Raw genomic sequence first — 9,919 nt, 5'->3', positions numbered from 1 at the left:
CCTCTCCAACTCACCCATAAGGAGGTTGTGTGAGACCACGTCAAAAGCCTTGCTCAAGTCCAACCGGATGACAGCACTTACTCTTCATTTGTGCAAAGATGCTGTTACTCCACCATAGAAGTACACCAGATCGGTCAGACAGGATCTGCCCTTGCTGAAGCAATGCTGGCTGTGTCAGATCACCTTCTTTTCTTGCAAGTGTTTTAACGTGGCTTCTGAGAGGATGTGTTCCCTGACCTTCCCCAGCAAAGACATGAGGCTCATGGGTCTGTACTTTCTCAGCTCTTCCTTATGGGTAAGACCTTGACCATTCTTTTCTGTCTAACTCTTGTAAACAGGTTGTGGCTCTTGACTGCCATGTTCCAGTTGTGTGAATCTTCTCACCACATTTCCATGAGAACAAATAGGTTACTTTGTTGTAATTTTCAATGCTGTGGTTTCCTGCTCTTGCTTATTTCCCATGATCCATGCATTGGGATACAGGAACTTCAGATGGGCTTTAAGATGTGCTGCCTTCCTTAGGCATATTGGACTGTAAATAACACACTTGTATGTCATCTGCCCAGAGCTATCTGAACCATTTTAATCCAAGCAGCTTTACCTACCTGCTGGTTGTTTAGATCTCACTCAGTGGCTTAACTCTTGGAATTGTAAGCATCTTACAGAATGTACTTCTGTAATCACGTTCGCCATGTGGGTGGCAATACCTTTTCACAATGCAGCAGACATGAAGGGTTTGCCTCTGCACTGCCTGTTGCACAACTTGTATGGTTGTAACCACTCGCATGGAGTATTTTCCACCATTCATGATTAAGTGCAGAGATAGAGCATTGGTCACTTCTCTCATGTGGCAGTATTTAAAGCCAACTGGATGGCCTCCAATCAGCATGGATTGGAATAGGAATCAATTGGAATGAATTGACTCTGGTGCCTGTCTTGAGGACTGCTGAAACTACAGGGCCTTCTGCAGGATTGGAGGCAACCACAGGCTGTGATGGAGGAGCTGGAGAAACTCTAGGACCGATAGCGGGGTTGCAGTAACTACAGGTCAGTGGCGGTACTTGGAGCAGCCACAGAGCATGGAGCATGCCTCGGAGCCACCACAGCAACTGGCACAGGCTTCAAAGCAACCATAGGCACTGTAGTGTTAGCTGATGAAACCGCAGGACCTATCACAGAAGGTGGAGCAGCCACAGGGCCTGTCATCAGTGTCAGAGGCCTTCTCTTCCCTTCCCATGAGTATGCTGAATAGCACTGATCAGGGTGCAGTAGGCATAGGCCAAGCCCCAGCACATTGCAGTGATTGCTGTCTCTCTACAATTGCCAGAGTGATGGCATATCTGCTGCAAACAGTTTGCCAGTTTTTCTGGATCGTGCCCATGATCTGGACTGCAGTTCCAAAGCACAGACCACGCCCAATCTTCTGGGAGCCTACTAATATCCTCCCACACAGCCTGACACTCATAAATAACTTTGTCAGGGCAGATCTCTGGCTTGTATTAATAAAGAGCTGGTTAAACATAGGCAAAAACAGAAGGAGACACAGCACTAGGATCATGTTGGTTTGAACATTTAACATTCTCAAGAGCTATTGTAACTAGGCCAAAAGATAACGGGTAAGTGAACAAGAAAGAAGAGTGAGGAAATGGAGGAAAACATGGCCTGTTCATGCTCCCATAGTCTGGCTCTCTAAACACACAAAGGAAAATGTGTAATTCTTCATAGAGTCTGAGAGATGGTTTCCCTAGAACAAAAATGATGACAGTGTGCAGTACTAACACCAGCTGAGACTCCTGAGCAGTAACTTGAACACATCAGAACATGATTTTACATGCAATACCTGAGAGAAAACAAAAAAAATGTAGAGGTGGAGGTATGGAGACAGAAGTACAAATAGAGGTAGACATACTGAGAACCACATAGACGTAGTCATAGAGATACTGAGATACAGATAAGACACACAGATAGAGACAGACAAAAGAAGTGATGCACAACCACCTGTAGATACAAAGAGAAAGGAATGGATGCACCACAGAATCACAGAATCACCAAGGCTGGAAAAGACCTTCAAGATCATCCACTCCACCACCCACTTGTCACCAATAGTACTCACTAAACCATATCCCTCAACACAAAATCCTACTGTTCCTTGAACACCTCCAGGGTCGCTGACTCCACCACCTCCCTGGGAAGCCTATTCCAGTACTTGACCACTCTTTCAGAAAAGTAGTATTTCCTAACATCCAGCCTAAATCTCCCCTGGCGCAGCTTGAAGCCATTCCCTCTAGTTCTATCTCTAGTTACACGGGAGAACAGGCCGACCCCCAGCTCACTACAGCCTCCCTTCAGGTAGTTATAGAGAGCAATAAGGTCTCCCATGAGCCTCCTTCAGACTAAACAATCCCAGCTCCTTCAGCTGTTCCTCAGAAGGCTTATGCTCCAGACCCCTCGCCAGCTTTGTCGCCCTTCTCTGAACCTGTTCCGGGCCCTCAATGTCTTTATTGCAAGGGGCCCAAAACCTGATTGCAGCCAGGGGCCAACAGTACTTGAGGTGTGGCCTCACCAGAGCTGAGTATAGGGAGACAATCAACTTCCCTGTTTCTGCTGGCAACACTGCTCCTGATGCAAGCCAAGATGCCATTGGCCTTCTAGGCCACCCAGGCACACTGCTGGCTCATGTTCAGCCGAGCATCAATCAACACCCCCAGGTCCATTTCCTATACGCAGTCTTCCAGCCACCTTGACCTAAGCCTGTAGCGTTGAATGGGGTTTTTGCAGCCAAAGTGCAGGACCTGGCATTTGGCCTTGTTGAAACTCATCCCATTGGTTTCAGCCCAGCTATCCAGCCTGTCCAGATAGGCCCTGTTCCTTTGTAGGGCCTTGCTACCCCAGGTAGACCAACACATCCAGCCAACTTGGTGTCATCCAAACATTTACTGAGGGTGCACTCAATGCCCTCATCCACATCATCAATAAAAATATTGAAGAGGACAGGCCCTAGCACCCACCCCTCGGGAACAGCACTCGTGACCGTTCGCCAGCTGGATTTAGCTCCATTCACTACCATTCTCTGAGCCTGGCCTTCCAGCCAGTTCCTTACCCAGCCAGGAGCACACCTGTCCAAGCCATGGGCTTTTGCAGGAGAATGCTTTGGGAGACAGTGTCAAAGGCCTCGCTGAAGTCTAGGTAGACTACATCAACAGCCTTTCCCTCGTCTACCAGACGTGTCACTAGATCATAGAAGGAGATCAGGCTGGTCAAGCAGGATCTGCTCTTCATGAACCCATCCTGGTTAGGCCTGATCCCCTAGTTGTCCTACACATGCCGCATGATCTTCCACAAGACAATCCGCTCCATAACCTTTTCTGGCACCGAGGTCAGGCTAATAGGCCTGGAGTTCCCCGGATCCTCCTTACAACACTTCTTATAGATGGGAGTAACATTGGCAAGGTTCTGGACACCTCTGGAGGCGTCTGTGACATCACCAGTCAACGAAGAGCACTGATAGATAATTGCGAGCGGCTTGCCTATCACCGCTGCCAATTCCCTCAGCACTCTTGGTTGAATACCATCCGACCTCATGGACTTGTGACAGTCCAGCCATTCTAGTAGGTCTCTGACTGCGTCCTCCTGAATCACGGGGGATTCTGTTCTGTCCGCCAGTCTCCAGTTGAGACTACCAGGTCAGAGAGTGGAGTACCCTGAGGATACAGGTGTGACCTTTAAAGACAGATGTAAAGAAGGCATTCAGAACCTCGGCCTTTTCCTTATCCTCACTGATCACATTCCCAGCCTCATCCAGTAAAGAATGAAGATTATCTTGAGTCCTCCTCTTACCACTGATGTATTAGTAAAAGGGTTTCTTGTTCCTTTTAACCCCAGCGGCCACGTTGAGTTCAAGCTGGGCTTTTGCCTTCCTGATTTTCTCTCTACACATCTTGACAACAACTCTGTACTCTTTCTGAGTCACCCACCCTTCTTCCACAGGAGGTAGATTCTCTTTTTCTCCCAGAGCCTGAAGAATAGCTCCCTGTTCATCCATGATGGTCTTCTTACCCACAGGTTCATTTTGCGGCTCAGGGGGACAGCCAGCTCCTGCACCTTGAAGACTTCCTTCTTGAAGAGCAACCCCTTTACTCTCTAAGACCAAAACCCAGGGGATTCCCCTTTCAGCCTTATAAATAGTTCAAAGTGTGCTCCCTGGAAGTCCAAGGTAGCAGTTTTGCTGTTCTCCCTCCTGGCTCCACCAAGAATCAAGAACTCTACCATTTCACAGTCACTCTTTCCAAGACAGCCCCTGACCTCCACATCTCCCACCAGACCTTCTTTGTTTGCGAACAGCAGGTCAAGTGGGCAGCTCCTCTCGTTGGCTCTCTCACCAGCTGCATCAGAAAGTTATCCTCCATACACTCCAGAAACCTCCTACACTGCTTCTTCTGCATTGTATTGTATTCCCAGCATATGTCAGGGATGTTGAAGTCCCCCATGAGGACAAGGGCTGACGATCGCGCAGCTTCCACCAGGTGCTTGTAGAACTCCTCATCTGTCTCTTCAACCTAGCTCAGCAGCCTGTAGCAGACACCCACCAGGAAGTTCTGCTCTATAAGCCCATCCCCTGATCTTTACCCTTAGGGTTTCAACGTTATCATTCCCAGTCTCAAGCTCAATAACATCAAGGCATTCTCTAATATAGAGAGCCTCCTTCCTTGCCTATCCTTCCTGAAGAGTTTGAAGCCTGCCATTGCAGCACTCCAGTCATGGGAGTGGTCCCACCATGTTTCCGTAATGGCAACTGGGTCATAGTTAGCTTGTCACACAATGGCTTTCAACTCTTGTTTTTTGCCCATGCTGCGTGCATTCGTGTAGATGCACTTCAGCTGAGCCCCACACCTCACCCCTAATCCCATTAGCACTCCTCCAGGCTCATTTCTAGTGGGCCTGGTTTTATCCCTCTACCTCCTTCAAATCTGGTTTAAAGCCCTCTCTACATATCCTGCCATGGGCAACGATCCGATTCCCCCTCTGGGATAGGTGATATCCTTCGGCAGCCTTCAAACCAGGTGCTGACTAGACTGCCCCATGACCAAAGAACCCAAAATTTTTGCGTTTCACCAGCCTCTCAGCCATGTGATTGTAAGGATGGTTTTCCTGCTCCTCTCAATGTCCTTCCCCGCCACCATAGGAATACAGGCAAATACTACTTGTATGCCACCACCTGCTGACCAGTGTCCAGCCAGCTCACAAGCAGTTGCTGACCCCCAAACCTGAGATATCAGCAACAGAGAAACATCTTATAAAAAACAGCTGTAAGCCATCATCAGCACATAATGTTGGGAATACAGCTCCTCATTCATGCCCCACAGCAGTTACAGTACCACCCAGTATCTGATGCCTTATGCTCCTACCAATGCTCCTGATTCGCCCCTAGGACTTCAAAGAGAGGAAGGCGGACCTGTACCTTTCCTTTATTCTAACCTGATTGCTGGCACCGCTATGGCAGGGAACACATCCCGGCTGAGAAGAGCTTCCCCACACACTGCTCACAATGATGCCCTCATTTCACAACGACACGCTGTCCTTCAGATTCAGGTGTGGAACAGTGTAATAGCAACAGTGATCCTTAATGTTCCCCCACATGGGAAGAATAACTTTGCATGTAGCAGTGAAACTCTGATTCTGTCAGATTTATGAGTAGATTTTATTGGTTTCTGTCAACAAGCATTCAACTCTTGGAAATACATCAGCAAAGAGAAATAGCAAATAGCTTTGAACGTTCTATTATCTAATAATCCATAATCCTGAAATGCTCCAGAACCATTCTTTTAGACATTATGCTGGGAAAAGAACCAGATCAAACCAAAAACATAGTGCTCAAAGAGCAATATGTACAGCATACAGAAAGAGGGAACTCCTGGTTGAATGTGCACTGTGTGAATGTCAGCCATCTCTATGGCAGCCAGCTTCTCAGAGATATTACAGAATACCTTTGCTGGCAACATTCAGCTTGGATTAACAGCAACACAGCCAGGCATGGAATTCCCTTATTACAGAGTCCACATGATAACAAAAAAGAATGCATAAAAGCAGATGGATGAAAATGATAGCTTCAATATCATACTATTTTCTTCCCATTTGTCACTTAATGCCCAGGAGCAACAGTACTAACACAACTAAATATCACATCTCTGTGTTCCCAACATGCATCCACCTCCAAAAAGTAACAAAATTTCAAAAGGACTAAATTAATAGATTGCTGGATGAACGGATATTGTCCTTGAGTTCTCACACAGCAGAGCTCTGCTTCCCTGGTTATTTTTGGTACAACGTTGGTGTCTCCTTCATTTTGCTTGGAAGAGACCTGCCCATGAGGACCGAGATGCTTCTCCTTCTGCTCCCTTACTGATGGCTGAGCCAGGGGCTTTGATCCAAACTGCCATTCTCCTCTGCTGCCCCGGGAGCCGTGCCTTCAGACAGGGGAACTCGGCCCTGCAAAGAACACAGTGGACGGCTGACATTGGGGCGCTAACGCTAAGCATATGTCGGTGAGAAGCTGGGAAGCCTCATCTGAACCAATGTGAATGGGACACCACTCTTCCCTGCCCACAGGCAAAGAAAGAGGAGGCCGGGGAAACAGCTCTCTGACCCGAACAAGACAACAGTAAAACCCTATAATGAACCCTATAGGCCTATTAAAGCCCTAAATAAACACCCCAGAAAATTGGAAATCTTTTTTTGGATCAGGAAGAGGGGAGCAGACAATGACGGTTCCCCCATGAACAAATAACAAATAACGTGCTTTAAAGCCAACGGTAACTAGAGGATAATGGGTGTGGGAACTCAGTAACGGAGGGGAAAGAGACTCTGAGGGGACATCAGCTCTGCCGTCGCTAACGCTGCGCAGGAGAAACACGACGCCATCAGCGCCGCGGCCTCTCCGCAGCTCCCTGCCGTCCCACAGCCGCACTCGGGGCCGAACCGTCACTCCCAGCCTCCGTCCCCCTCCCCGCCTCCCTCCTCCCCCACAGACAGCGCGCTGCCCCCGCGCTCCCCCTCGTCCCCCGCGCGGGGCTCCGCTCCCTCACCTGCACGGCCCAGTCGCCTTCTTCTTGCCCGAGGCCGGCCGAGCACAGCGAGCTCCGCTGCTCGGCCGCGCCCTGCGGCAGCCCGGCGGGGAAGCAGGGGAAGAGCGGCCCGAGGAAGCGGAACTCGCTGTCGACGGTGCCGGCGGCGAGGCGGACGTCGTAGACGTAGCTGCGGGGCAGGGAGCCGGCGCCGCTGTCGGCGGCGGAGCGCGGGAAGGCGGGCAAGGTCCCCGGCTCGCCCCGCCGGGCCCGCCGCACCTTGGCGGCCACGGCGGCCGCCGCGCCGGCCACGAAGAGCGCGGACACGCAGGCCAAGCAGACGCTGAGGTACAGGGTGAGGCGGCCGTCGGGCTCGGCGGCCGGCGCCTCTTCGCTCGCCCGCAGGCGGCCCTCGGAGAAGCCGTCGGCCAGGGCGACGGCGAGGGTGGCGCTGGCGGAGCGCGGCGGCCGCCCGCGGTCCCGCACCAGCACCACCAGCCTGTGCCGGGCCGCGTCGCGCTCGCCCACGGCCCGCGCCGTGCGCACCTCGCCGCTGTGCAGCCCCACGCGGAACAGCCCCGGCTCCGTCGCCTTGGCCAGCTCGTACGACAGCCACGCGTTCTGCCCCGCGTCCGCGTCCACCGCCACCACCTTGGCCACCAGGTAGCCCGCCCGCGCCCGCCGCGGCACCAGCTCGCCCAGCAGCGCCGCGCCGCCGTCGGCCGGCGGGTGCAGCACCACGGGCGCGTTGTCGTTCTCGTCCCGCACCAGCACCCGCAGCAGCGCCGTGGCGCTCCGCGGCGGCGAGCCCCCGTCGGCGGCGCGCACCGTCACCTCCACGGCGCGCACCTCCTCGTAGTCCAGCGGCCGCACCACGGACACGTCCCCGCTCTCGGCGTCCACCGACACGGCGGGCCGCTCCTCGCCCTCCTCCCGCACCAGCGCGTACCTCACGCGCCCGTTCGCGCCCGCGTCCGCGTCCGTCGCCTTCACGCTGCCGATCCGCACCGCGCCCGCCTCGTTCTCGCTCACCCACATGCTGTACGCCGCCTGCGTGAAGCGCGGCGCGTTGTCGTTCACGTCGCCGATCCGCACCCGCACGCTTTCGCGAGCGCTCAGCCGCGCCCGGCCCCGGTCCGCCGCCACGATGCTCACGTTGTACTCGGCCGTCGTCTCCCTGTCCAGGGCCGCGCTGGTGCGCAGCTCGTAGTGGTCGGCGAACGCGGCCGTCAGGCTGAACGGCACGTCGCCCTCGATGGCGCACTCCGTCCGCCCGTTGTCGCCGGAGTCGCGGTCCCGCACGCTCAGCAGGGCCACCACGGTGCGCGGCGGGGCGTCCTCGGGGATGGACGCGCTCACGGAGCTCAGCTCGATCTCCGGCGCGTTGTCGTTCACGTCCAGCACCTCCACGTGCACTTTGCAGTGCGCAGACAGACCGCCGCCGTCCGTGGCTTTGATTACAAATTTATGGGCTTTTGCATCCTCGAAATCCAGGTTTCCCGGATCTCCCCGGTCTCAGCGTCCAAAGCAAAAAGCTGTTGTGCCTTCTCCGAGTGGAAGGCGTAATGCACTTTGCCGTAGGAGCCTTCGTCGGGATCCGCGGCTGACACCCGCACCACCAGCTGCCCCGGGGGGCTGTTCTCGGCCACGCGCACCTCGTACACCTCCCGCGAGAACACCGGCACGTTGTCGTTGGCATCCAGCACCACCACCCGGACCTCAGCCGTGCCCGACCTGGGCGGCGAGCCCCCGTCCACAGCCGTGAGCACCAAATGCAGCTCCCGCTGCTCCTCGCGGTCCAAAGCCCTCTCAAGGACGAGCTCCGCGTATTTGCCTCCATCTTCTCCTTTCTCGAGAGCGAGAGAGAAATGCGAGTTTGGAGAGAGGCTGTAATTCTGCAAGCCGTTGATCCCCACGTCCTCATCCTGGGCATTTTCTACGTGGAAATGCGTCCCGGGAGATGTCGTTTCGGGTATCTCCAAAACCACCTCCTTCTGCGGGAACACGGGGGAGTTGTCGTTCACGTCCCGAACCTCCACCTCCCCACGGATCAGCTGCACCGGGTTCTCAAAGAACAGCTTAAAGAAGAGCGCGCAGCTCTCGCTGTGCGGACAGATCCGCTCTCGGTCCAGCGTCTCCGTGACCGTCAGGACGCCGCTGTGCGGATCGAGGCGGAAATGCTGCTCGCTCCCCTCGGACACCACGCGCGCCTTGCGAGCCGCCAGCTGGCTCGGAGAAAGCCCCAGGTCCCGGGCGACGTTGCCCACCGACGAGTCCCTCGCCATTTCCTCCGCCACGGAATAGCGCAGCGGTTCGGCCCCGCTCTCCCACACGCAAACGCACACGAGCCACAACAGCACTCGCCTCTCGCCGCCGCCGCTCCGTCTCCCGCTCGCCGTCCCGCTCCGCCACGGCCGGCCCTTCCCGGCGGCCTCCATGCCTCGCGGCCTTTCTCGCCGGCCCCGACGCACGGCGAGAGCTGCCGCTCGCCGACCGAAAGCCGCCGGACTTTCCCAGCGGCTCGGCCCCGAAGCCCCCGAGCGCCCGCCTCCGTGCCCCGCCGCCCTTCCCGAGCGGCTCGCGCGGCTCTGCTGGGCGCCTGCGCCTGAAAGCGCGCTGCGGCCAGAGGGAGCTGCCGCTCCGTGGCCAACATCCCCACCCAGCGGCGCAACGGCGAATTGCTCCTTCTCCGCCTTCTCACCGGCGCTGCCGATGCGGATGGAGTTCCCGGTTCCCATCTCCTTTCCTCCTGCACACACGATCCCAAAGCGCAATGTAAATACTCGCTCACGCAGTGCTGCTTTGGGTATCACTTCCCGGCTTTCCACCGTGAACTCTTTTGCTTTGTGCTGTCTCAT

General features: G+C 54.8%; 1 pseudogene; it reads right to left on the bottom strand.

The window, feature by feature from the left end:
* Positions 1 to 3,315: 3,315 nt before the first annotated feature.
* On the bottom strand, positions 3,316 to 9,919 carry LOC149915835 (protocadherin beta-15-like; annotated as a pseudogene).

This window comes from Phasianus colchicus, chromosome 15 (assembly GCF_987193195.1).
Source record: "Phasianus colchicus chromosome 15, bPhaCol1.hap1.1, whole genome shotgun sequence".
In the NCBI taxonomy this organism is placed as follows: Eukaryota; Metazoa; Chordata; class Aves; order Galliformes; family Phasianidae; genus Phasianus; species Phasianus colchicus.
This window is presented reverse-complemented; position numbering and strand designations above follow the sequence as displayed.